Source organism: Gallus gallus, chromosome 2, assembly GCF_016699485.2.
Source record: "Gallus gallus isolate bGalGal1 chromosome 2, bGalGal1.mat.broiler.GRCg7b, whole genome shotgun sequence".
In the NCBI taxonomy this organism is placed as follows: domain Eukaryota; kingdom Metazoa; phylum Chordata; class Aves; order Galliformes; family Phasianidae; genus Gallus; species Gallus gallus.
In genome coordinates, this window is record NC_052533.1 from 110,243,641 (window position 1) to 110,271,000 (window position 27,360).

General features: G+C 38.3%; 1 protein-coding gene across 1 annotated transcript in view; it reads left to right on the top strand.

Annotated features, from left to right (window-relative positions):
- Positions 1-7,885: 7,885 nt before the first annotated feature.
- The window catches only part of RP1 (RP1 axonemal microtubule associated), a 200,459-nt gene continuing 180,984 nt past the window's right edge, over positions 7,886-27,360 (top strand). The window contains exon 1 of the mRNA XM_040685413.2: positions 7,886-8,038. The gene's annotated coding sequence lies outside the window, so the exon portion shown is untranslated. The remainder of the gene's footprint in view (positions 8,039-27,360) is intronic.

The window sequence follows — 27,360 nt, forward strand, 5'->3', positions numbered from 1 at the left end:
GCTAGTCTTTGCCAAGCATAACCTGAGAAAAAAATGAAATTGAATAATTTCTGTACTAAAGGGAAGATACATTTCAGAATTACTGTATTGTGTTTTTGAAGAGTACAAATAGGTTGATGGATGTAATCCTAGCACAAGCACACAGTCATCTTTTATGCTTTCATATTACCACTGTAATGCTTAAGTGTTTGTCCTCCTGCCCGCGTGTGTCTGCTATTGCCATTTACAGCTGATTGTTTTTTTTTAAATCACCAAACCCTAAGTACCTGCTCAGCTCATATCTCTGTTGAAATCTTTCTTACTATCTTTCGCTTGTCACTGAAGTGCTCAAAGGTTGGTCTTGGGCATCCCAGGGAAGCCCCTGGTGTTATGCGGAGTACTGTAATGAGAATGAAGAAATAATTAATGGACTTACTAATGTATATACATTTTGGAGAAACAAAACAGAGGAATGTGCTAAAAGCTGTAATCTTCGTGTGACTTCAGAGCTGAGTGCCTTTCTGTGTTTCATTGACTTGCTGAGTTGTCCTAGAAATAATAATGACAGACAGAGATACTTCCTTATGATAGGGTATGGTTATTTAGAAGATGAGAATGGTAGGGTTGATTTCAGGTGTACTATAACAATTACTACATGGGAAGAGGATTGTGGCTATCAATGATGTTTGAATGGCCCTTTTCAAGAAAGCAGAAAACAACGATATATTTCCATTAAACTGAAGAGCTTGGCTCGAATCGTAGGACTAAATCTGTCAAAAGGTAGGTTGTGAAATTCTATCATAACTCAACAAAACATATTTGCCAAGCCTGGATCTTTTTATCAAATGTCTACAGACATTACTCCTGAGGAAATTCAGAAATAGGATTAATAAGTTTCCCTACTGAATGTACTGGCTGCAAGCTAGATGGCTTTTCAGCTTGTGCTGGTTATACAGAAGTGTTATCTAAATTTTCAGTGGTTGCATGTCTAAAACTATAATGTCAGTTTTGTGCTGCTAATGCTACTATTCGCCCCCCCCCCCCCCCCTCAAAACAAAACAACAACAAAAACCCCACAAATTTTTGCCCTTTAGATTTTGCTTATGTGAGGTAGCAAAAATGATGTAATTATATGTAATAGAAAAAGAAACATGTTATGAGGAGAATTCATAAGAGATGCTCCTGGCGTTTATTGCAATTCATTATGTAAATGTTGAGCCTGTTGTCAAATTCTTAATGTTATTAATTCAGATGAATTACTGTTTACTTTTAAATGTAGTTGCTGTTGGACTTTAAAATTCTGCTTAGTTGCTGTTTTTTGTTGAGGTGATAACATCCTGCAGCTGTCCAAGCTATTGTGTTCGGGTAGGCCCACTGCTCACAGGGTCATGGAGTCTTATCATAGAATGACTTAGGTTGGAGGCCATCCAGTTCCAACCCCTTGCCATGGGCAGGGCTGCCCTCCACCAGCTCAGGCTGCCCAGGGCCCATCCAACCTGGCTTTGAGCTCCTTCAGGGATGGGGCTCCCACAGCTTCTCTGGGCAGCCTGTGCCAGGTCCTCACCACTCTGAGTAAAGAGTTTCCTCCTAGTATCTAATATAAATTGCACCTCTTTTAGTTTAAAACCTTTCCCCCTTGTCCTGTCATTGTAAGACAGTGTAAAAAGTCGATCTTCCTCATGTCTGTAAGTTCCTTTTAAGTATTGAAAGGGTGCAATGAGCTCTCCCTGAAGCGTTCTCTTCTACAGCGTTGCAACAGTGAGACTGCATATACGTGAAGGCTCAGTGGTTCTCAGAGCATTGAGAACAGAGCTGCTGTTAGTTTTGTTCAGAAGGAAAACTGTAAAGGTCTGCCCTGCCATGGTCGAACTTAGTAGCAGAAACTCTCACTTCTTGCTTGCTGTATCTGATGGCAGCTGTCCAGCTATGATTCAGATGAGTTGCAGCATGTTTATATACAGGGAGATGTAAACACTCACTGCAAATAACTGTGCTAAAGTGATATGTATGCCTTTAATAACAAGGCAGTGTAGCAGCTGTTAGTGATTTCATCTAACTGCATCACAACTGAACTCCATGAGGCAGAAGATGCTGTAAGGCAAAGAACGAAGGTGGATGTAGTTGCCTGTGGAAGCTTTGTGAGCTAATCTATATCTATGGAAGACAATTGTTGTTTCTCAGAAAAGGTTTCTGTTCAGTGGCAGTTCTGCCTTTTCTGAGATGAATAAGCTGAATCTCGAACTTTTGAGAATCACACAGTGGGATTTTAGAGTTGGAACACATTTTTTTTTCCTTTGCTTGTCTTGGCGTTAAGCTCTAAGGATGTATGACTGATATCTGTGATATAGATTTCTTCTAAAGAGAAAAAAGGAGAGGCGTTCAGATTGGCATTTTTATCCAACTCCATGTTATCTCTAAAACAAAGATATTTATGAAGAGGAAGCACTTATGTCAAAAAAAAAAAAAGACAGCCCCACACCCTCGCCTTAAAACAATGCTAATACAGCAATGTACTGTTCCTGTGGCAGTGAAAAGAGATGTTTTTTCTTTCCCTGCTCTGTGCTCCAGAGACCAGTGAGATGGAGGAGAGGCTTTGGCAGAGCTGTAAGGAATTCTGTGTGGTTCCACTGTGTAGGGCTGAGTTAAGCATCCTCACAAAGCTTAGTGTTCCCTAGACTGTTAGACCTGTTCTAAAAATTGAGGTGGGAGGATGGGACCTTTATAGAAATAGGTAGGGAGTAATGGAGTGTTTGGAAGCAGTTTTTGAGAATGCTACATTCTCCCTTCTCTCTTATCTATTCTTCTATTACTCTGCTCCTTCTATTTTATTCATCAGAAACAGAGAGAAAAGGAACAGTTTTCTTCTGTGGAACAGAAAACCTGGGGTTAATTTTTGCAGAATCTGCTGCTTCTGTTCACTGTGTCACTAGCCACATGCCTGCAACTGCAGGTTTCAAATGGCATGTCACTGATCTCACTACTTGAAAAAGGGAAATAGCATTAACACTTAGAGCTTACTACAGAGGTGATGCTAATATTAAGTTTGAAATCTTTGTAAATCTGCACTTTGTAGTGACAAAGTAGAGATGTTCTAAAGCCATATAAAACATGTCTGGTTTGGTGGGACTTAAGACTGTGAATTTAAATATTTTTGGTTTAGGTGTAATCCTCTTTTAGAAGCAGATTTCTCCCACAACTCTGGAAGTCTGTGCCGTATGGGCTCATCTTAGTTTCTCTCTTTTTTTATATACTTTGTGATGTAGGAAAACCTTCAGAGCATAATTAACACGTTTATTTTTGGTGGTGTACTTGTACAGGATTGTAGAAACAGGCTGTCTCGTGGAGCTGCCTACACTGCAGGGTGAACCAGAAAACTTTTTCAATAAACAACTGTAGAGTTCAAGAGAATATCTGTGAAGATTAAATAGTATTGTAAACAAATAGCCTTCCCTCCATCTTGCTCACTTCTGTGTGTTTGAGATTTCTTACCTGATTATTATATATATATATATATATAATATAGTATTATAATATGATATATTATAATATATTGTATAATATATAATTTGCATTATATATTGTGCTTAAGTACCAAAGTGCTGAGTTTTCTGGGAATTCAGAACTTGGGCCTGGGAAAAGATGGAAGAAAGGTGATCAGAGACAGTGAGATCTGTTAGTGCCTTCAGTGCCCTGACATCAAATGGCCTGGCAATCATTTTCTTTTTTTCCATTTTTTTGGTGAAGTTTCGTACTGTTGCAGTTCACAGGGTACACCTTGTTAAAAGTACATGGGAAGAATTAGATTTAGTAATCACTTTCAAAACCATCTGGAAGTTTTGGAGTGTGGAAGTAAGAACAATTCACTGCATTTTTGGTAACATACTGGAAAATGTAGGTTTCTCCTTTTGCAAGTGTAGAGTCTTGCACCTAGGAAGGAATAACAGCATGTATCTGTACAGGCTGGGACATCACCTGCTGGAGAGAAGCTCTGTGGAGAAGGACCTCAGGGTCCTGGTAGACAACAGTTGGCCATGAGCCAGTAGTGTGCCCTGGTGTCCAAGAAGGCCAAGGGGATGCTGGGGTGCATTAAAAGGAGTGTGGCCAGCAGGTTAAGAGAGTTGATCCTCCCCCTCTTCTCTGCCCTGGCCAGGCCTCACCTGGAGTACTGTACCCAGTTCTGGGCTCCCCAGTACAAAAAAAGACAGGGATCTCCTGGAGAGAGTCCAGCAGTGGACCACAAAGATGATAAAGGGCCTGGAGCATCTCTCCTGTGAGGAAAGGCTGAGCGAACTGGGTCTGTTCAGCCTTGAGAAAGGACTCAGAGAGCATCTTAATGTTTATAAGTATCTTAAGTGTGGGAGTCAAAGAGACATGGCCAACCTCTTCTCAGTGGTCTATGGGGACAGGACAAGGGGAAACAGCCATAAACCAGAGTGTAGGAAATTCTGCACCAAAATGCAAAGGAAATTCTTCACAGTAAGGTTGACGGTGCACTGGAACAGGCTGCCCAGGGAGGTTGTGGATTCTCCTTCTCTGGAGATATTCAAGACCTGTCTGGATGCCTACCTGTGCAGCCTGTTGTAGGGGGCCTGCTCTGCAGGGGAGCTGGGCTCAATGATCTCTAGAGGTCCCCTCCAACCCCTACAATTCTGTGATTTTTAAAGGAAAGCAGTTGATATGTAAATACTGCACTCTGACTGCAAGAAATTATTTGAAAGGTGTTAAAAGTGCTACTCATTTTCTTAGCTTCCATCATTTTATAATTTGGGTCAGCAAACAGATACTGCTGTATGTGGTGTGTAGCAGAATGCAGAATATCAATGGGGTGGCTGATGTACCAGTTGCTAAATGGGAAATTGTTGATGGCTGGAGCCTACTATGGTGCTGAGAATCATAGAACCATAGAATTCTTAGAGTCAGAAGGGACCTTTCAAGGTCATCTTGTACAACCCCCCTGCAGTGATTAGGGTCGTCCACAAAACTGTTGTAATTGTGCTTGAAAATCATACATTTGTTTGAAATTAATAAATAGTAAAACTGTGAATGTGTTTCTAATATATGCTGATTCTAACTTAAGGCATTAGACAGCAATACTTTAAAAACAGCTTTTGTAGAGCAAAACTTCAAAAGTTCAAAAAAAAGGTTTGAAAGAATTTTAAGTACTTTGTTTAGTTGAAAGAGAAATGTTATCTAACATAATGTAATTTCAATGACAGTCTGGCTAAAGGGACTTTTGTCAAATGCTTGTCCAGATACCCATTCACAGGGTGCAATTCCTTTATAGGTTTTGAACCCAACTTGTTGTGCCAGCACAGTGCTCGGTGTGTACGCACTCTGTCCTTTCTCCTGTATGTTCATTAAAGGGAAAAATTTACTGTACAATTTTTCTAATTTCCTATTTATCAAAATAGGAGTTGTCTCCTTCCTACAGATGTTGTGCATGGGCTTTTCTTTGAGAATGGCATCCTACACAAGGGCAGACTGGTCCAGGCTATGCTGCTACAAGAGCCTGTACAGTGCTCTGTTTGCCAGTCAGTGTCTGAAGATGGGAGAAGACTTTGAGAGCTCCTGTAGTTTCCTCATGTGAATGCAGGATCGTTCCCAGCAGAGCTTATCTGACTTGCATCTAGAATGATGTATCCAGTTTTGGGACTCCAGTACAAGAATGATGTCAGTAAACTGGTGTGCCTTCAGTGAAGGGCCATTAAGGCAGTTTGGGGGACCAGTATCACATGACATCCATGGGGCAGAGTGCTTGAATGGTGGGCTTTCTCTAGTGCAGCACAAATGCATGGCCTCCACCAGAGCACAGGGATTTATGGCCTGGGTGGATTGCCAAAACCTGTGAGATGTTGTCCTTACTGCATCTGTGAGACCCGGGACTGTGGAGATGCAGCTCTGTACTGGGGAGATAACTCGGCTCAGTGCCACACACCTTTCCTCATACCACTAGCTGAGTGCTTGGAAGGGCTGGATCCCTTACAGGGCTCTAAGACCACAGAGGGACCACTGGGCAAAGCTCTCAGTTATACCGTCTGATTTTTGGGAGGTCTTGAACAGAGCCAGGGGTTGAACTCGGTGATTCGTATATTTCCCTTCCAACTTGGGAACAACTCTGTGATCCTCGGACTTCTGCATAGCTACGACTGGTGTGAAAGGCAGAAGTCAGATGTGACTTCAAGCTTGTCTTACAAGTACGGGAGATGAAAATCTCTCTTTCACCTCCGGGTGGCACTGCTGAAAAACAGCTCTATGTGCTTTCAGGCTCTTTGCTATGGAAGACCGTCGCACGCTCATAGCTCCAGCATTGTGCCTCATCGTGTGCAGCTGGTCGTCTGGTCAGCAAGGGAAGTACAGCCTTCTCGCGAAGGGCTCTGCTCGCTCCCTAGGGCAGTGGTCACAGCCCCAAGCTGCCGGAGTTCAAGGAGTGCTTGGGTAATGCTCTCAGACATAGAATTTGATTTTTTTTTTTTTGAGTGGTCCTGGATTGATCCAGGAGTTGGACTCTATGATCCCTGTGGGTCCCTTCTAACGTGGGACATTCTATGGGTCTATGAAATCAGCACCCTGAAATCATGATATTAAAAAGAAGGCTACTTTATTCTTGTGTTTGAAATAGTCTGTTTCTGACCTCTGGATGGGATGCAGATTTAAGACACTGTGGAGGAGATCAGAAACACAGTGTGAGAAGAAGAATCCCTTTTTCTATTCAGAGATAAATTCTTATGAGCAGAGCCTCCTAACTGTCACCCTACTTGTTTATTTTCACAGTAGATCACTGTTAAGTCTGGAAATCATTTTTACATTTTTCATATAGTTTTAATTTACTTTCTGCTGCTCTGAATTATGTATTACAGGGCTGAGAAGACCAGCAAAGTAAACTGAAGAGAAGAAAAAAAACCCTCATAATTTGGCTAGGATACATGCTTTGGTGTTTTGGTTTCAAGATCAGTTTCAGACAAATATTTCTTTTTTTCACATAAACGCTGAAAAATGAATATATTATGTGTTGTATTTTAGGCATTGTATTATGCCCTGATTCACAAGAGCATTATTCCATTTTCATATAACTGCAGCAATTTAAATGAAACAATATTCTAAACTGCAGTGTTTCTCAGTAAGGTTCCCAGTAATATGTTACCGCATCTGTCATGTAATTTAAAATGAGTAATATAACACAGTTTTTCATTACATAATTTGATAATTTGCATAGATTTTTGGCCTGGGTACGGGATTTGGAACTGCTCCTAAACTCTCCTAAATCTAGTGTTGGATTTCCACGGTTTCTGAACATTAAGCAAGTCCTGTATTATTGAAACAACAAAACCTTTTACCTGGTATCTAGCTTAAGCAAATGAATTGGTGCCACTGTGTCAGGGATTTCCCTCAGTCACTGTATCCTCAAATACCTTGCCTCTCTGCTGCATTAATCTCTGCCTTTCTTTTGCCCTGTTTCATACAGCTAACATAGTGATGTCTTGAGAAAGTGTTTGCGTAATAATGTTTGCACAACGTTTTGGATGCTGTCTTTACTGCTGTAGTTGTTCTATCTCCCTAATAGGTAATTTCAGATTCCAAGAGGTGACAAACTTGTGATGCACATAAGCTATTACGTGGGCATTGGAAACATAACATAAGATCTTAAATACACTTTTTTTTTTGAAGCTTATATAAAATGTTTCTCTGCAGTGTTGAACTGTATTACAAACGAAAACGTTTCTACCAGGGGAAGTTTCTAGGAGGTTTCTAGTACAGAGGATACTACAGAATATCTGTACATACAGTTCAAAGATAATGACTGAGACTGTGGTAAGGGAGTGGTCAGCTTGTTGCTTAAGTGTTCTACAGCGTGTTTGCTGTTGCTATAGGTACAATAGAAAATGGTATTACACTACCATTAACGTTTGCTTTCAGCTTGGGCCATAGTGTTGGAAGCAAACTGTAGCTGGAACATGCTTGAGCTGAAAGAAGCAGCATCCATCACCTAAGTATCGTCTATGTGGCTCTGACTTTTCTGTTGCATACCGTTTTAGCCCTTCAAAGATCTTGGTAAGATCAGGTAAAACCGCTTTCATTTTTGTCCTGATTATTCTTTCTACGTAGTGATTATATAAAAGGATGAAATTGTCTTCTGATTGTACTGCAGCATATTGTATTTGTTTTTATTTTAGTTTGAGCCAAAAATATTTGTTTGCAGTATTTTAACAAATATTAATTCTTTTTGTATTTGTTTTTTTTGAAATCTTGTCTTTGTGCCAATATTGTGTCTTTGTGCCAATATTGTGAACTTCTTCTAGAAGAGTTAATCACATTTCCTCATAGATGTACTGATTGCTAGTTAATTCCTTTTTATTTTAAAAACATATGTATTTTTTTTACTAAGAAGCTTAATATCAAGCCTCTGTATTTGGAAAAAAAAAAGTGATTATGAATACACGTTCAAAGTAGTTCATATTAAGAGATATCACTTATAAAAGTTATGGTGCATGCTTAGGAGTAGCACAATCTGAGTATAAAATTGTGGAAAATATGCAAATGAGAATGAAGAGCTTCATACTTCCCTTTGTAACTATCAACTGCAGTTCTCCCTACTCTTTGTGGCTTTTAATCCAGGTGGAAAACTTTATGCTTCTGAAAGATATCTTTTCAGAGTTGCTACCAACTTCACTGCTTGCACAGCTCAAGTGAAATTGAAAGGATTTAGTTGACAGAAATCTTGATTTTTAAACCCTTGAAAAAGCCCATAAACCACATTGAGATAGAGAAACCAAAACCACTTACTGGTTTACATGACCCGTCTCATAACTTTTCTCCCATTCATTTAATGAAAAGCACCATTTCTTATATTTATGGTGCTGACCATGGGCCCAAGCACAGTCACTGTCAACTTTGCCATTTGCTGCTCTTACCTCTTGGCTGAATGTGGGGTATACATTACTAAGCAGTGCTAGTGTATATTATTTATAGAATATATAAATATTGTATATTTACTCTGCTGTAAGCTCAGGTTCATGGATTTCTCCACCGTGGCAGAATATATGAAGAGTATTCTGTCCAAAGTCCATGAAAAAAGGGCACTAGCGTGTTGTTGAATGGCCGAATACATCTTCAAAAACATTGCTTGCAATATTAGAGAAGAGTGTTCAGTGTCTTTCTTTCTAAAAAGAGATCAAAATGCTCCACTTCTATAGCTCCTAATTCTGGGTGTCCGTTACCTGTGCGTATGCAGATCTTCTAGGAAAAAGAGGGACCAAATACACAAGTTGTGGCTGTTGTGATGGGTGGAGAAAAAGCCATGAAGCTCTCGAGATGCAAGATATTTGGTTCATAAACTTTTCAGTTCAAACACCATGTTTAGCCTTCTGTAATGGTTAACCTTCATTACCTATCTCCAGTGGTTTGCTGAAGGTGTTCTGTATTAAGCAGCAGCAGTTATGTCCTTTCCATAAAAAATTATACAGTTCAAACTTCCAAACATTCAAAGCAAAGCCTATGCATTACCAATGAAAACAGAATCTTACTGTTCTCAGTACCGTATGAACAAGTTGTTGAACATGGTTTCTGCCTCAGCACCCACTGTTTTAATATAGAGTGGCAAAGTGCAGTGAGGGAATTAAATCTTTTTCATTTGTCATACCCTCTGTATCCCACTTTTCTGCCTAAGTGACATAGTATAGAAACAGCTTCAGTTAGAAGATAAAAAACTGTAAGGATTAAGGCTGCAATGGACGCTAGCTCACGCAGCCTGGAACATCTTCAGGCAGTTTCTCTAGTTTTGTTTAATAGTTTCTAAAGTCAGTTCACCTTGAATCTGTGAAGTATCAACTCATGGCTAATAGAGTTATTTCTCAAGATGAAAGACATTTGATCGAAGGAGTTGTTGATATTCTTTAAATAAAAACATTGTTAATTTTAATGTGGCCAAATGTTGCAATAAATTCTCATATACCAGCCTATAAAGTGCGAGGCTGGGAAAGGTTTAACTTTCCATACATTAAGTTGTGTTCAGATCATTCTTTCCTGGAGATATTTCTGTACAGTTATTCCCAATGTTGAAGAGCAAAGATGAAAGGGCGTGCTTGGATGACATGATCATTGCGTTGTCTTTTAGAGTCAGTAAATTAAAGTGAAAATCAACACACAAATATTTTTTTTTATATTGTTTTTGGTAGTCAGGAACCAGACTTGAAGTTAGTTTGAAAGTCTGAAAAACTGATAACTGCTCCAGAATAAGCAGTAGTGAATGTATCTTATTGGGATGTGGGATGGTCTGGAGCTGCCTTATTGCAGAAGTGAGCTCAATGCTAAGAACTCAATGTTTTGAGTTTTTCTCAAGGTGTTCTTTCCAGACATACAGGGCTGAGCTGGGTCTGAAAGCTGAGCATGTAAACACAGCAAGTTTGTGTTCTAAAGAAAAAGCAACAAACTACAGGTAATTCTGGAAATACCAAATTCTCTCATGGGGTTCTTTGATGGGGTTCCTTGAACTAAGTTGGGACTGCAGTCAGTGGCTAGTTGGATTTAACTTATCAATCTGAGGGAAATGTATTCTACTTTTCTTGTTTGTGTCAACAGATAATTGCTAGTACTAAGGGGAATTACATAGCTATATCCATATTTACAGCGCTGACATAACTTCATTTTTCTATGGTAGCATAACACACAAATGTTGGTTATCTTATACCCAATTTTATTTGCATGTCAAAAAGCAAGTTATTTGTCTAATTATAACTCTCTTTTGAATGTTTTAATGAGCTTCTCCCTGTCGAAGTGAATGTTCAATATGTTTTCTCTTTGTGCCATGGCAATACATGCTTTCTGTTTGTTTGTGTGCTCTCTACTGCCTTGGTATCACTTTTATCAGCAGATCATGCAAAATAAACAGTATCCTTAGAAACTGCAAACTAAACATGGGAATTGTTGCCAATTGAACAATTGTTGTCATATAGCTTGTGATTGCATTTAGCATTTTGAAATATGATAAAGATCACTTGGGAATGACTTTCAGGTCATAGCTGTACAATACTCAGTGATAAAAATTGCCATCCGTGAGATCTTACCTGAATGATGAAACAGCACAGGAAAAGCATTTGTTGTTGTGCAAGGAACCAAGTGTGTTGTACCAAGTGGCACATGAGGAAAATATAGTTATGATACAAATTGTAAGATTGGTCTCTGTAGAAACTGTGGAGGAGCTGTAGAAACTGTGTTTACGTACTTCCTTTCTAAATTCTACTGCTGACCATGGTCAGAAATTCTGGCTAAACTGATATTTGTTTGGATTAGCCCAAGAGTTCTTAAGTTCAGGTATTTTTCTTCACAATGATGAAAATCCTGCATTTGCTGTTCTTGGTATCGGAGGATAGTAATGCACAAAATTGTGACTGAGGATCTAACTCAGTCATGGCAATTTTATCATGCTGACTTAAAGCATCCTCTCTTTCCTCCATCTCCAGTTTTGTTGGTGACAAATGACGCAACAGGAATGTTTTATTCCATCCTCATACCCAAAGTCTCTGCTGCAGGAGGATTAGTGAAGACTATATGTCAAAGTAGGGCTGTCTAATGATGCGTTCTACCACAGGTTGTCAGAGTGAGCTCTTTGAGACGCAACAAGGCAGCAGCAGACTTCAGAGTTACATTTGAAGAAGCAATACTTTCTGTATAATTTCTGTTCTCTGCCATCTTCCTCTGCCCCTTCACCAGAGCATACTCTGCTGTACTTTGTGGCATCATTGTTCATTGTCATACATGGCTTCAATCAGTTTGTAGGTGCTTCAGTGTTGGGCCTCATCTTTTTAAATGCCATGAAGATGTTGGGAATAATGGCTGTGCTTCATCAGGAGCACAAAAATTAATAGAAAGCAATCTAAACAAATAAACAAAAGACAACATAACAAGATAAGTAATTTTTTTTTCTGCTATGGTTTTTCTACCTACCACCTGCAACTGAAAACAAGTCTGCAAAGCAGATTATTTTCTGGTGATTTACATCTGCCAAGAAGTAAAAATGTTGCACTTTTTCTAGCTTTTTGAAGATGCAGTCCCACTCATCTTAAAAATAGTTCACCTTTTGAGTTTTGTCCTTTTGTTCCTTTGATATCTCTCTCTTATAAAATCGTGTTCTGCTCAGTGTGAGGATGCTTTGGTCCCATTCTAAACGAGTGTCTACTGCATGACTTTTTTACAGTCTCTTCTGTCAGTGAACGTCCGATTGTTATTTATTGATCCAGGTCCTCAGATTCATAGAGCACATTTTGCCAAATTCAGAACAAAACCTGTATTTTGTTCTACTGGAAGAGCTATGGTAGTGTGTTCAGCATTTTATTTGCACTTAAAATAGATTTTGATTTCAGATCTCTGAAGGATGGTGTGGAGATCTTTAGTCAAACAATATACTTTGCTGTTCAAAATCAGGTTTCTAGATTACTTCTATATCTCAAAATTTAGATTAAGAAAAAAAAATAGAGCAAAAGAAGATAATCTTCAAGGGCTCTAGAAATGAAATGTTTTCTCATTCTGATCAGCTTAAGCTGTAATTACTTTCTCAATAACGGTTTTGTTAGCATCTCAGAATCCCCTATATGGGGGATTCTCTAGCGCGTTGTAAACTTTTAGTTGAGAGCATTTTACAACTTTTGCATTAATTACAATATTACACTTTTAGAACACAATTACATGTACTACTTTTGTAACTAGAACATATATTAATGTTTTTTCCTCTCTTCAATGATTTTAGTTGTCTGTTTTAAGAAACTTCCTTAATTGGTTTAATACAGTTAGTCAGATCAGCAGTCTAGATATTTCTCCTTAGTTTTGTGCTTTTGAATAACACTGGCTCTGTTTGTTTACTATTTGTGTAGTTTTACTTCTGAATTTTTGAAAATGAGTGAACATTTCCATTTTGGCTTTTTTTTTTGTGAAAACTTCTCAGAAATAAATGATGTAGTACTTCATTTACTTTTCAAAACTTAAATTAGTTAGAAGAATTGCAATTCCTGCTCCAATGACTACCACTTTATCAAAGAAATTTTCTTAACATCCAACCTGAATCTCCCCTGGTACAACTTAAGGCCCCTCATCTGAATGAGAGGTGCTAGGAGGTAGCAATTTTTTGGCATAGTTCCATGTGTTTTGGTCATTTACAACTATACAGTCATTACCCTTTTGGCCAGAAGACTGTAGATAAACTGAAAAGACATTAGACAAACCATCCCTAGAAAAACCAAAATATATTTGGGGCTTAGAATGTGACATTAAGCAGCTAGCCTCTGTTCTATAGAAAAATTTAAAGAAATAAGTCTGTGACCACTTTATTACAAGGAAAAGTGTCCTTTGTAATGGCTTATCAAGGTTGTCAATAGATCACTACAGCAGCAATGGAGAGAGAATCTCTCCTTGTTCTACACCTAAGGCAGGTCTGCAGCAGCAAAGGACAGATGAACGTATTACCTCCCTTCTAAACTGTTGCCTGGACACAGATGAACAAGAGAATGGCTTAAAGCAGAGTTCTCTGCTGTGTTGTTGTGATTACTTCAATATTTTTTGTTTCCTTTCGGTTACTTCCTGGGATAAAATTGTACCAGCTGTCTTGCCACGAGCTTTTATCTTCTGTAGCCTAAGGGGGTAAAAACCTTGGGAGCAAAGTTTACTCTGCTGTATTTTGTATGTGAGATACATCTTTCTAAATATAAAAGTACAAGGGAAAAAATACAAGAAGAAGAACAATTCCCAGCACAAGTGAGGCATGAATGTCCTGGAGTCACTCCAGCAGACGGGTCACTAAGATGATTAAAGGATTGGAGTAGCTAACATACAAGGAGAGGCAGAGAGATAGCTGGGATTGTTTAGCCTTGAGAAAACTCAGGAGGGATGTTGTCACTACGTATAAATAGCTGATGGGATGAAGAAGATGGTTAGACTCTCCTGAGTGTATCTAGTGAAATGGCGAGAGGTAATGGGTATAAATGAAAATGCAGGAAATTCCATTGGAACAGAAGAGAAAACATTTTCATTTTCCTCTGGGAATGATCAAGTAATGGCGGGGGTTGCCCAGAGGCTGTCAAGTCTCCTCCTTGGAGATCTCTAGAAGCTGTCTGGACGTGGGCATAGGCACCCTTCTCTGTGTGGACAAGAGGATCTTCAGAGGTGTCTTCTAACTTAGCTGTTCTGCAATTCTAAGCCAAAATGATCTGCAGAGGCATTGATATCTGCTTAATTGAATGTCTCAAGATTCACTTGTAATGAATAAATGAATTTTTACTGGACAGAAAATTTAGTTGGAGATAAAGGAATTAATTGACACTCACTTTCATTATGGAAAATAAGGACAATATTCTTCTATTCATAAAGTAAATATATTAAGAAGTGTATTCCATCTATATTCATTATATGTAATTTAGAGCATTTGCCTGTAACCTCTAGTTTCATTTTTAGCATCAATTTTGGAACAGTAAACTCTCCATAAATGAAGGACTATGACATTTAAAATTAAAGAATTTGCACATTGAAGTAGAGGAAGAGATCTGCACTGGAACCCTGGGAGCTAGAGAGCTGGAATATTTGTAGAAGTTTGTGGGATTTCTATTTGTACTATAATGTTCACGTGTAAATATATATGGTTCTACAACTTTGCAGTGTGAACAGTCATCATCTAAACTTAAACTGTTGGTTGAGTCTGAACACATGCATGTCTTTTTTTCCTTTTTGCCTGGCTTAAAAAAACAATAATTAAAAACTTGTGAAACAAGTAAATAATTGTTTCATTTTTCTTATAAGAAAACAAGTAAATAGTTGCTACTTTATTCACACGCTGTTAAAGAGTAATGCTGCCAATTGCTGGTTTTAAGTTTGTATCAGGCAGTGTTAGTTATATTGAAACTCACATTGCTTTATAGATCTACTCAGAGTAAAAGCTGTATGAAAAATGTTAAAGTCTGCAAGTGAAAACACTGGGAAGTGATTTATCTCAGCAGGGAGGGAGCTAATCTTTTTCCAGATTTTTGTCCGGAAACTGATGGGTTTGTTTCATAGATAAGGTTCTGCTACCAAAGCCAAACTGATATGAGGCACTGCAAAAAGCCTATGGGTGGGGGACAGCATTAGTCAGTTGCACATGAACAACTTTGTCATCAGTTATTAATATCTTACTTGATGAAGTTAAGTGATATGAATGATTTTATATGGCATTTCAAAAATACCTATTTGCAGTTGTTCTGTCAATCTAATATTAAAAAATGAGCAAATACAGAATCCCCAATGACTGTGAAATGAGACTGATCAGATTTATGTATTTTAAGGTGTGATTTTGCCAGAGGTGGGGGACTAAGAGCACTGTGAAATAGAATGTATCCCAGAAATATTACAGACTTTATGCTTTACAAATAGTTTGCTTCTTAGTTGTAAACAGAGATTTTTGAAAGCACTACACCAAGTTCAGCTGTGGTTACTCAACTCCTTTTTTGTAAAGGAACAATGGGAATTGGAAGAGAAACTAAATTGACTTATTTTACTTATACAGATTTTATACTGAAAATTTCTTTTACTTGAAGTGAATTTTCTACAGCTTTCTCTTCCTAGTATGGATGTGATCACTCCATGTCACATCTTTCAGGGCTTTGTGGTCTTTTCTGTCCCATGAGGCAGCATCTTCTGATATAACCCTCTCTTTTGTTAATAGCTATGTCATAGAAATTTCTATGTTAGGATACTAATAATGTGACAAAAGTTCAGGTAATATGCTGTTACAACTTCATACTAAACATCAGTGCAAAGACTTTCTGCTCTGTATTTGTCCATTGAGCTCACATGAAGATTCTGGACTGAGGAGGAGTCGTTCTTATTGCATGTCTTCTCATTTATTTCATTGTGGGAGATAATGTGATTTGGGTAGAATACACCACCTATAAATAATGAACTAACTCTTTAATGATTTAGAATTACCATTTTTAAAAATATAAAATGATTTAAACCCTTTGTGATCAAAATATAATATTAGATAGACTGGAATTTTTTTCATTAAATTGGTGTTTTGGTTTATAAAGATGTTGGTCATAGCTATGATTACTTTAAAGCAAATGTAGCAGTTAAATTTTATTCTTAAGTGGATTCTTACTGGTTATGCACTGATTTAATGTGTCCTTGAAATCAATTTACTTTAAATATCAAGGGAGTCCTTTTTTAATTGAAATATCTTGTCTAATTACTGACATTGTTGCAAAGAGAATAGAATTGAAGCAGTGCTTTGACAGGCACTTTTTTTTTTCATACAAGAGATGTTCTTGTTTGCCGACATAAAGATGTTAATCTGTCATTCAATAATGCAGTAAGTTTTTCATAAGAGCACTTTTAATACTGACTGACATTTGCTTATTTTCTTTTGAGCATCTCTTCTACTATAAGTGTGTGCTTTTAAAATCATGTTTGAGTTATTTATGCATCAGTACTATTGAACTGTATGTAGACTTTAATTGAATGACATGGTTATAATATCACTGGAAAGTGCAATTCATCTACTGCTGGAGCAATTTGCTATGAGGCTCCAGGCGGCAGGACAGCAATGTCAATCATCTGGCATGTGGCAGTCTACCAGTTACTCAATTGCTATATTCTAGTTTCAGATGTTATAAAAAACAGAAGTTACTCTTTAAGATGTGATCATTACGCTGACTGCCTAAAATTCTAAACACAGTTTTTTCCCCATTCTTTTCCCATCCTGAGATTTCATCTTTTTTTCCTCATTTTCGGTGAAGCCAGAACCGAAAGCACAAAGGAAGTTAAAAGGAAGCTGAGATCAGATCAAGAGGAAAAAGCTATGATTGGTTTGAAATATTTCATTTAAGTGATTTGCTGTGTTTTCTTATTGTGATATTTTATTTTTACTATTTCAAAAATATGTTAATTTTCTAAAACAAAAAAATGTCTTCAAAGCAGTAAACTGAAATTTCATTCAGAGAATATCAGAATAAGATGTTTGACAGTTGGACTGTGGATGATCTTGCAGGTCTTTTCCAACCTTGGTGATTCTATCATTCTTTTTATTTGTGAGTTTCAGATTCTGAAAGGCACCGAACAGTGCCTCTCCTCTAAATAGCTTCACTTCAGACAGTTTTCAACTTCAGTTATGTGGCCTGAGGTTATTAACCCTTGGTTCCACTACTAGCTCCACTTACTTGAATGAGTTTACTTGGCTGAAGCACACAGTTTGTGTTAGTGTGCAGGTTGATTGTCTGAACTCTGACAGTATTGAGGGAAATATCACTGTGACTAAAAACTTGCAGCTAAAAGAATGAGGATTTCAGCTCTAATCCCTTGTAGATAACCCAGGCAAAAAGTATTTTCAACCTTATTTTCTCTTATCTACCCCTGCTCCTACCAGGCAGGGTGTTTTAAAAAGAAATATTTATGAACCAGTAGTTACTATGGAACACCTTGATTTTGCCCAGACTGATTGCAGGAATGAGGGGCTGCCGTTTCTGAAGCCAAGGATCTGTGTTTCTCTGGGTGAGCTGTGGCAAAGGGCCAAGAGCCTGCTCCCCTCCTTAGCAGAACAGGTGGAGGAAATAGGATGAGAAAAATTGTGGTTTGAGGTAAAAACAATAAAGCTGCATACTGATTATTATTTTGGGCAAAGCACTGATGACTTGGGGAAAACTAGTTTAATTAGTTGCCAGCTAAAATAGATTTGAGTAGTGATAAACAAAAACAAACACTAAAACAACAGCTGTGAGTTCACAATGGCTCCTCTCTGCCTCTCTTTTCCACCAGCATTTAAGAGAGCACTTAGTTAAGGGACTGTACCCTTGTCATGTGCCATAAAATATGGCATTGTCTAAACTACTACAAACGAAGTAGCAAACCTTTGAACTTGGCAGCATATAAAAGCTGTTTCATTCTTTAATAACATTTATTTATTTAGCTTTTCTGAATATATATGTATAGAAAAATCGGTGCCTTTAAAAGATAGTCTTTAATATTAATTATTAAGCATGCTTTAATTTGTCTTCAGAAGACTAGTTGTGAATCATCATTATCCCTTGCATGATCATATTCTCCAACTTTAGGATATTAAGGGGTATATCTTACATGTTTGTAGTGCATGTAATGTGGATGGAAGCCTATGATTACAGGATGGAGTTGAATTATTGAAGATAGAAGATAAACCAAAGTGAATCAGTTCAACAGAAGTCTGATGTATGTAGAATTAAGAAAATTCACAACTGCAATAGGGAAGAGTGGCTAACGGTGGTGAAATTTCGAAAAAGGTTAGGACATAAGAGTCAAAGGGCACTGATAGAAGAAATAAAATAAATTGGACTACCTATTTAAAGAGTCTAAATTAAACACTGACTCTACTTGAAAAGTGGAGGAGAAAAAACTTTTCTTCTGAATCTGAATCCAAAATTTCTGACTCAATCTTCAAATTTTATAAATGCTGACCTAAAAATTGGATGACGTGGCAGACCCCTAATGTTCAGAAAGCATACATTAAGGAAGAGGGAAGAAAACTTGTCATCTGACTAGCATACAGTTCATAGCTGGAGGTATTTCTGACTACTGCATGTAGCATGTGGTTCTATATTTGTGTAGGCATTTATCCTAAATGTGTACTTGCTCTTTTGAGTAAGGAAAGACTTATGCATGTATTTAATTAATTGAATAAACTGGTAGTATACTTAAGCACATGTTCATTTCCTTTATGTAAAATTTTGTTATATTGCATGATCTAAATTGAGCTATTGTTAGGATGTGCAGAGCACATAAATATGATTCTGTTTCTCAATGAATACATTAATCTCTTTCAAGGTGCGTTAACCTAAGGAATCACTTTTTTTCACATTTAGATTTCAGCATTTGGGAGGTAGTGTTGATTTGCCAGAGGGCAGGAAGGCCCTACAAGAGGGGTCAGGGTAGGTTGGATTGGTGGGCTGAGATCAACTGTATGAGCTTCAGCAAGATCAAGTGTTGGGTTCTGCACTTTGATCACAAGAACACCATGCAGTGCTACGTACAGACTTAGGGCAGAGTGGCTGGAAAGCTGTACATACAAAGCAGATCTGGGAGCGTTAGTTGACAGTCTGCTAAACATTAGTCAGCAGTATGCCCAGATGGCCAAGAACGCCAATGGCATCCTGGCTTACATCAGGAATGGTGTGGTGAGCAGGATTAAGGAGGTAATCTTGCCCCTGTACTTGGCAGTGGTGAGGCCCAACCTTGAGTACTGTGTTCAGTTTTGGGCACCTCGGTACAGCAAGGACACCGAGGTGCTGGAGCAGGCTCAAAGAAGGGCAACAAGGCTTGTGAAGGGCTTGGAGAATATGCCCTGTGAGGAGAGACTGAAAGAACTGGGACTGTTTAGTCTGGGGAAAAGGAGGCTGAGAGGAGACCTTATTGCTCTCTTCCAATACCTGGAAGGTGCTTATAGTGAGAGCGGGGCTGGTCTCTTCTCACTTGTAACAGGTGACAAGACAAGGGGAAATGGCCTCAAGTTGCACCAGGGTAAGTTTAGTTTGGATATCAGGAAAAACTTCTTTACAGAAAATGTTGTTAAGCACTGGAATAGGCTCCCCAGGGAGGTGGTTGAGTCACCATCCCTGGATGTGTTTAAAAACCATTTCGATGTGGTACTCAGGGACACGATTTAGTGGAGGGTTGTTAGAGTTAGGGTAATTTGGTTAGGTTATGGTTGGACTGGATGATCTTTAAAGTCTTTTCTAACCTGAGCTTTTCTAGAAAAAGCCTGTGAAAATTCATAATTTGAAAAGTATCAAAGGCAATAAAAAGAAAGACATACATCTAAATGAAATGAAAATTTGCTTTTTAGACCTGAAATGAGGACTCACAAAAATAATTTTCCTACTGTTTTTCTGAAAGGAGATAAATGTTAAGAATTGATATCTGGAAAACATGCTGAACAATGCCTTCATTATTTTTTTCTATGTGGTTCAGAAAGTGTGCTGAGTACTTCAGTTCATTTTGAGGTTATATATGTTAGACAAATTATATGGTGACTACAGTAAGCTTTGATACCATGATGAATAGATGTACAACTTAGCATTATACATACAGTATTTTTTCAAGAGCAAGACTAATTCCCAAAAGCAAAAATAAACCTAAAATAGCATTAAACCAATAAGACAGTCTAATTGCTTAGAGACAGTTTGCGTGACCAGATTATACTATGTCACTTCTTTTTAGATCAGGCTCTTCTAAGTAAACAGACATCCTTCAGCATCTGAGTATTTCCCTGTGGCAGTCTGCTAAGAAAAACATGAGAGGAGATCTATCCACCATCCCTCTTTCCGCTAGCTGTTGCCAGTGATTTATTTGAAGTCCCAAGAATTGCTTATCTGTTGAGATAGAAGCAGAGCCCCAGTGCCTAGTTTGCTTTATGCAGCAGGTCTATTGTTCTGTCACCATTCCTGAGAGATTGCTGTGGTTGACCTTGGCTGGTGACCCAATCAGAGGAGATTTTGCAAATACTGGTTTATTTCAGCAGTATTCCATTGGCTTTTTATAAGTTGCTTTCCTAATACACTGAGAGTAACAATGACAAGGACTTTGATTCTAACTAGAGCTTGCTCTGAAATGGCTCTGTTTTTCTACATTAGCTTTTTACTTTCCAAGGCCTTATGCTACCTTCTGCATCCCTAAAGCCACAGGTGGCTGTACTTGTGAAAAGAAGGAATGACTGCTGCTCTTCCTTATTGTCCTTCTCACAAAATCTGAAGACAGCAGTCAAGGATTACTCAGATACTCTGATCCTCTTGCGCTGGTTTATTTTGTAATGCTGATGGGTTTATTCCCTGGTTTACAGGCACTAGACCAGGCTACGCCATTCAGTCAGTCCTCTACACAGGAAAGGGTGGGTATGTATTATCTCACAGAGGTGTTATGAGGATAAACTCCACCTGTGATTGCTAGCTGCTATAAATATGCAATGATGAGAGCAGTATAAATACCAACTAGAGTAGAACTGGACTCAAGAGAAATGTAGCTCCAAAATCATGATGTTTAGAAGGTGTTTAAAGCAGATAGTACAAGTTAGAAGAAAAATATAAAAGAAGGCAAGAGACTAGCATGGCTGAACAGGGACCTGCTGGTCAAACTGGAGAGTAAGAAGAAAATGCAGTGGCAGTGGAAGCAGTATAATGAAGCTGCTGGGCTTTGTGGGGATGGGGTCAGGAAAGCCAAGGTACAGCTTGAACTAAACTTGGCAAGTAGTGCCAAGAAGAACAATAAATGCTTCTACAGCTACCTCAACCAGAAAAGGAAAGTTGAAAAGAGGGTGTACTCCACCTAGTGAGTGACGCAAGCAAGCTGGTAGCAACAGACAAGGAGAAAGCTGAGGTACTCAACAGTATTTTTGCCTCAGTCTTCTCTGATAACTGCTTGTCACACAGCCCTCAAAAAAAATGGTTTGATAGGTGGGGATTGGGGAAGCAATGCCCCTCACAGCATAAGCAAAGTTTAGGTTCGTGACCACCTGAGGAACCTGAACATCCACAAGTCTATGGGTCCCTATGAGTTGCATCCCAGAGTCCTGAGGGAATTGGCTGATGTAGTTGCTGAGCCACTCTCAATGATCATGTGAAAAGTCATGGCAGTCAGGTGAAGTCCCTGGTGACTGCAAAAAAGGTAACATCACACCCATTTTTAAGAAGAATAAAATGGATGTCCCTGGGAACTACTGACATGTCAGTCTCACCTCTGTGCCAGGGAAGATCATGGAACGTATCCCTCTGGAAGTGATGCTAAGGCACGTGGAAGACAGGGAGGGGATACAGGAGAACCAAAATGACTTCACCAAGGGTAAAACCTGCTTGACCAACTTAGTAGCCTTCTGTGATGGTGCAACTGCATCAATGGACAAGGGAAGAGCCTCTGATGTCAACTGTCTGGGCTTTCCTTAGGCCTTTGACTCAGTACCCTACAAAATCCTTCTCTCCAAATAGGAAAGATATGGATTTTATGGGGGGACTCTTTGTGGATGAACAACCGACTGAAGGATCGAGTCCAAGGAGTGGTGGTCAATGGCTCAGTGTCTGTGCCTGTATTTTCTCTGTACTTCTTGCTGTGTACTTATACCTGTGTTTAGCCAAGCCGAGCAAGCTACACTCATTAAGGATACAGGCACAGGAGTGCAACACTAGAGGTGGTCAGCTTGTTTTCTTTGGGAATTCCTAGCTTTGAGTAAGATAAGTTGGCTCCTGAATCATGATGAGTTGCAGAGTCTTCAGATTGGTGTTCATATTTGATATTATTTCCATGGTTGACAAATAAATGGGTATCTAAACACAAGCTTGGAGTTATCTCTTGCTATGGGGCGTTTATAGCTGGGAAGTCTGTAGTGGAATTATATGCTCTATGCAGGTCAGGCTTTTTCTTACACAAAGCTTAGACAGCAGGAGGAGCATACAGCTGTCTTGAAAGCTGATATGCATGCACTTAAATCCCTGCTCTGAATCAGACAGTGAACCATCCCTTCAGAGTTGTAAGAGTGCTAGTAGCCAGAGGATGTGAGGAGGGTGACAGCTTGCTGCCTGGGCTGTTGCAAGAGGTGGTCAGGTTTCTTCAGGCAAGATGGGCAAAACAGTGACAAGCTGTGCACTGCACCAAGGCTAAGATGTTAAGTGGCTTAGTGCTGTCAGAGCTGGTAAGGTTGTACACGTGCTCAGCAGTAGAGCTGTACTGTTATAAATTCAGGAGCCTTAGCATCAGATCTGAGCAAGTGTTTGAAGATGTAAATTTTAATCAGAGTTTTACAGTGTTAGGAGGCAAACCTGAATAAAATGTCTAAGCCTTGTCTTTTTCCCTTTTTGTGCTCAGTTTATGAACTTACATAATCTCTGAACTCCACCAAGGAAATAACGCCAGAGCCTGGCAAAAGACTTTATGATGTTCTCCAGAGGAATAACAGATCTGTCCCTCTCAGTCACTTACCTTGATGGAGTTTCATGAGATTTCTTTAGTTGATGCTTCACAATGTCTCTATGAAATATGAAGGTTATAAGGGTCTTTGCAGCCAATGTCAGATACACAAACTGAGGCACGTAGAGTTAATATTCGGGATAAATTGATAAGAGCTTGGCCAGAGAACTCATGCTTAGCCCTTTGCTTTGGCCATATTCTTTGAAAGATGCAGATAATTATAATGATAAATTAATACATTGATAATACATACTCTGAAATAATAGAAGAGTATGCAGGAAGGAACATGTTACAAACTTACACTATCTTAATAAGCAAAAATTTCAGTAAAACTTTACATATAGGAGTTTTCTAACCAGTTAGGGGGAAAGGTCAATATTCAATGAGCTGACAACACTAATTAGGCCTGCAGTTAGTTGGAATGTTGCTCTATTTTACAATTCCTAGTGAGCTAAGGTTGCTTTTATTAATTTGATGAAAGAGCTGGGGTGGGTCATGAAGTCTGGCGTTCAATGGAGAAAAAACAATTTAAATATAGGATAAGAAAACCAGGGACAGAAAAAAAGAAAATTTTTGTTCTGACTTTTCCTGTTTAAATTTGGCATACTCTGTAAGCATACACATATCAGTGCAAGGAATTAAGTTGATGTAAAATAAGTATAGCAAAATGTACTCTGTGGTGGCTTTTTTCAGAGGCTTAACTTTAGAAAATATGCAGAGATGACCTATCCCTTTTCAGTTGATATATTTTACAAAAACAAGGCAAAGTAGATGGCTAAAATAAGGAAAACTAAGTAGAGAATGTTTATACACTTAGCTCTGAAACAAGCTTCCCTGGGAGGTGGTTGAGTCACCATCCCTGGATGTGTTCAAAAACTGTTTGGATGTGGTACTCAGGGGCATGATCTAGCAGTAAGTTAGGGTAGTAGAGTTAGAGTTAGGGTAGTATCGTGGTTAGGTTGTGGTTGGACCTGATGATCTTTAAGGCCTTTTCCAATCTGAGCTATGATTTTATGATTCTATGCACTGTCATAGACAAGCTTACAATTTGCTTCTATGATTCTAAGCCATTCACCCCAGAATGAAATTCTAGCCCTCTAGAAGATGATGGGAGAATCTGCACAGTCAGGCCAGAAATTTCCCATAGAAGGCTATTTTCTGAACAGAACCATTCATATTTAGGTAAAATTTAGTGAGGCTCGGTGGTCAAAATTCAGAACAGCTGGAATAGGAATTTTCAGACCTTGAATTGCAGTCCATCTAACCAGTTAGTACTCTATTAAGAGCAGAGTGCTGATTTCATTTTGATTTGTCTCCCATATTTTTATATGAGACATATTTGTTATAAGAGACATATTTTTTCTTTTTTCTCATTCTGCATTCACAGCTGTCGGTTATCAAATCTCTGTTGGAGAATTTAATGAATAAGAGTCTGTGGGGATTAACTTGATAAGAAGTTCATGTATATCAAGCACTAAAATGCTGTTGTAATGCAATAGCTTGAAATCTTATCAGTAGTAACATATTAATAATGGCACATTATTTTTGAAGGCTTTACTGGAAAGGATGTAGAGAGGTTGGGCACTCCACAGGGAACTTAACCTGGGCCTCTGTCTCCAATGTGATAATTTCCTTTTTAGCTTGATAGCAGTTTTCTTGTTCCATACCTTACAGAGCAGTCCAATTAAGAAAGAAAAAAAAAAAAGTAGACGTATAAGAGGTTGAAGGGACTTGGAAATATGAAGTGTATTATCGGCTTTTTCTTGGGGCAGGAGGTCAATAATAATAGTGTAAGTGGTGTAGCTACTGCCCTTTTTAATTGAGTGACTCATACTGGAATGATAAAAATACTCTGGTGCTAAGTGTTGTTCCATATGGCTCGAGCTTAAACAAAGGATGTCATTCAAAGGCCATAGGATTGCCAGTCAGGGAGGGCCACGTTTCACACAGTTCTGACCCTACTCTGGCTCAGGATAATCCTGTAAAAAGACTGCTTACATTTCTCAACCTGGGGTGCTGGTTATCTGCTAGGAAAAAAGAATATATCAGCAAGTATGATAATGTAATTGCTAACACAACTTTTTTTCTTGCACATCAGTTTCCTGCATATGATTCTGATCTTGAGAAACAGTGAAGACTCATAAAACAAAGCTTAAAATATTGGGTTATATTTAGGTACTTGTACCATTTAATCAGTTTGGTTACTAAAGTCCAAAGATGAGAAGGAGTAATAAATCAAAATCAGGAAGTGTAAGGATAAAAACATTTTAAAAAACTATTTGGATGTCATACTTTCCTGGGCTGATCCAAAGAATTCTGGAGTTGGGAGTGTTCTCTTGACTTTGAACTTTTTCTCTTCAGCCTTAGTTCAGCCCCGGGATTATAGTCCATGTATTTGATGTCGATATTTGATGTATAGAATGGCTTTGCAGGCAAACTGCAGACGTGGGACCTTTAATTGGTCATCCCTGTGCTGCTGTCTTTCTTGAGAACACCCTTTGAAATAAAAAGCTGCCACTGATAGCTGTGGTCATTGGAGTAGGTCCTTTGTATGTCTTATTCTCTGTGTTCAGAAGGAACAAAGAAATAAATCCAAATGCTATTCACTTTCCTCCTCTTTTCAATGAAAGGCAAGAGCTGTAGTTAATGACTGCCTCTAAATGTAATCTCAGCTGTTAACCAGCAACACTTGGAAGTGTGATGATCTTCCTTGAGATACACATAGCATGGTGTATTTTATTTCTTATTATTTATTTCCCATGTCTGAATGTATAGTGTACTGTTTTTTAATAAATAAATTAGCCTTTGTTGCTATATTGTGCCATTATTATTCTAATTGTCTGTGTTTCATTTGCATTTGGTTTTATTACTATTTTACCTGTTCCTCAAGTTTTGATATAATCACTGAATTTGATTGCAACAGTTATCTCACAGAAGCAGTGAATTTCCCTCAAAAATACTTGAAGAGCTTCCCATATCTGTGCAGTAACTCAAGGAAGCACACAATCAAGATCTGCTTAGGGAGTATACATGTACACTTAAAATGCTTTAAGATGGCAGTATAACAGAGCCCATGGAGGATTCAGCTAAAATCCAAAGGCAGTGAGTCCCCATGGGCCTGGCTGCAATGCAAGGAGAGAGTTGCCAGCCCCTCAGTTGCCTGTGATACCTTTTTGCTACGTACACCTCAGATGGTGAGCTTGTGTTAGTCTGTACATCTACTATGAATGGTTTAAGTGTAGCATTTAATGGTTTTGTGAAGGTACTTTGAGCTAAGGAAAGAAGATTTATTTCAAATCCAGCAGAGTTTACTTATCAACTTTATAAACTGATTCTTAAAATAAAGGAAAGTAAAGGAAAAATACTCTAGCAGTTGAATTCATGTACTCAGATACAGTTCTGTATGCACAACTGTCTCTTGTCTTTATCTGTAATTTTTATGTTTGCAGTGAATAGTGAACCTATTCAGAACCACAATCATTTTGTGGAATGAGATAGCAACTCTTCAGCTGACATCAAGAAATACTTTTGAGCTTATGTAAACTGTGACTTAAATAAAAGCTAAAATGGCTTTTTGTCATATGGATCAGAAGGGTGTCCAGATAGACTGAACAGAGGCCTGGAAAATGTGGGCTACAGAAACAACAGAAGAAATATGTTGTTGTCATTTAGAAAATGATAACTAGTGAAACATAGGATTTAAAAAGTAGTTAGAAAAATGAACAGCGGTATATTCCTCTGGTGTGCATAGGGCAAAGTAGAGTCAATTAAGGAAAGAGAAGGAATGGGATATCCTCTTATGATCACTTCTGAATTATGTTCCTACAGGATCCAGTTTCTAAAGTTGAGAGATATTCTGTTTAACTTTAGTTAATTAAATGTATTAGTTGACTAGGTTCCCTTCTAATCAGTGGAGGAAAACAAATAGTTGTAAAAGTTGATCTATCCTGCCCTAGAGAAGGTGGAATGAATTAAACACAAGTGATGTGCCTTTCTCTACCAACAAACCAGAACAAATGACTTAAACAAATAGTCAACTTTCAGATGGTTGAAACAGAGGTACAAACTGCCCTGTATTTATGTGTAAATTATATTTATATTTTAGTCCACAGATGATTTAGTTAAAATAAATTTTACATAAATCTGCAACAAAATTCTGTAATCTTGAAACATTTCACAATGAAAGAAATAAATGTTTCTCAAAAAGTAGGAGCAAAATTGTAGCTTTACCAATTAAGCAAACTATTGACCAGTCAATAACTCCTATAAAATAGTAAGAACAAGGGGGATATTGAAGTTAGATGTAATGTTTAGCATCAGAACTGAGAACCAAAGATGTTCTGGAGATTTAAAAGAGAAAATGGCAACAGCACAGAAAACTGTAATCCCAGTTGCAATTGCAGTTTCTGTCACTGAAATAATTTCTCATGTGGCCATATTTTGCATTACTAC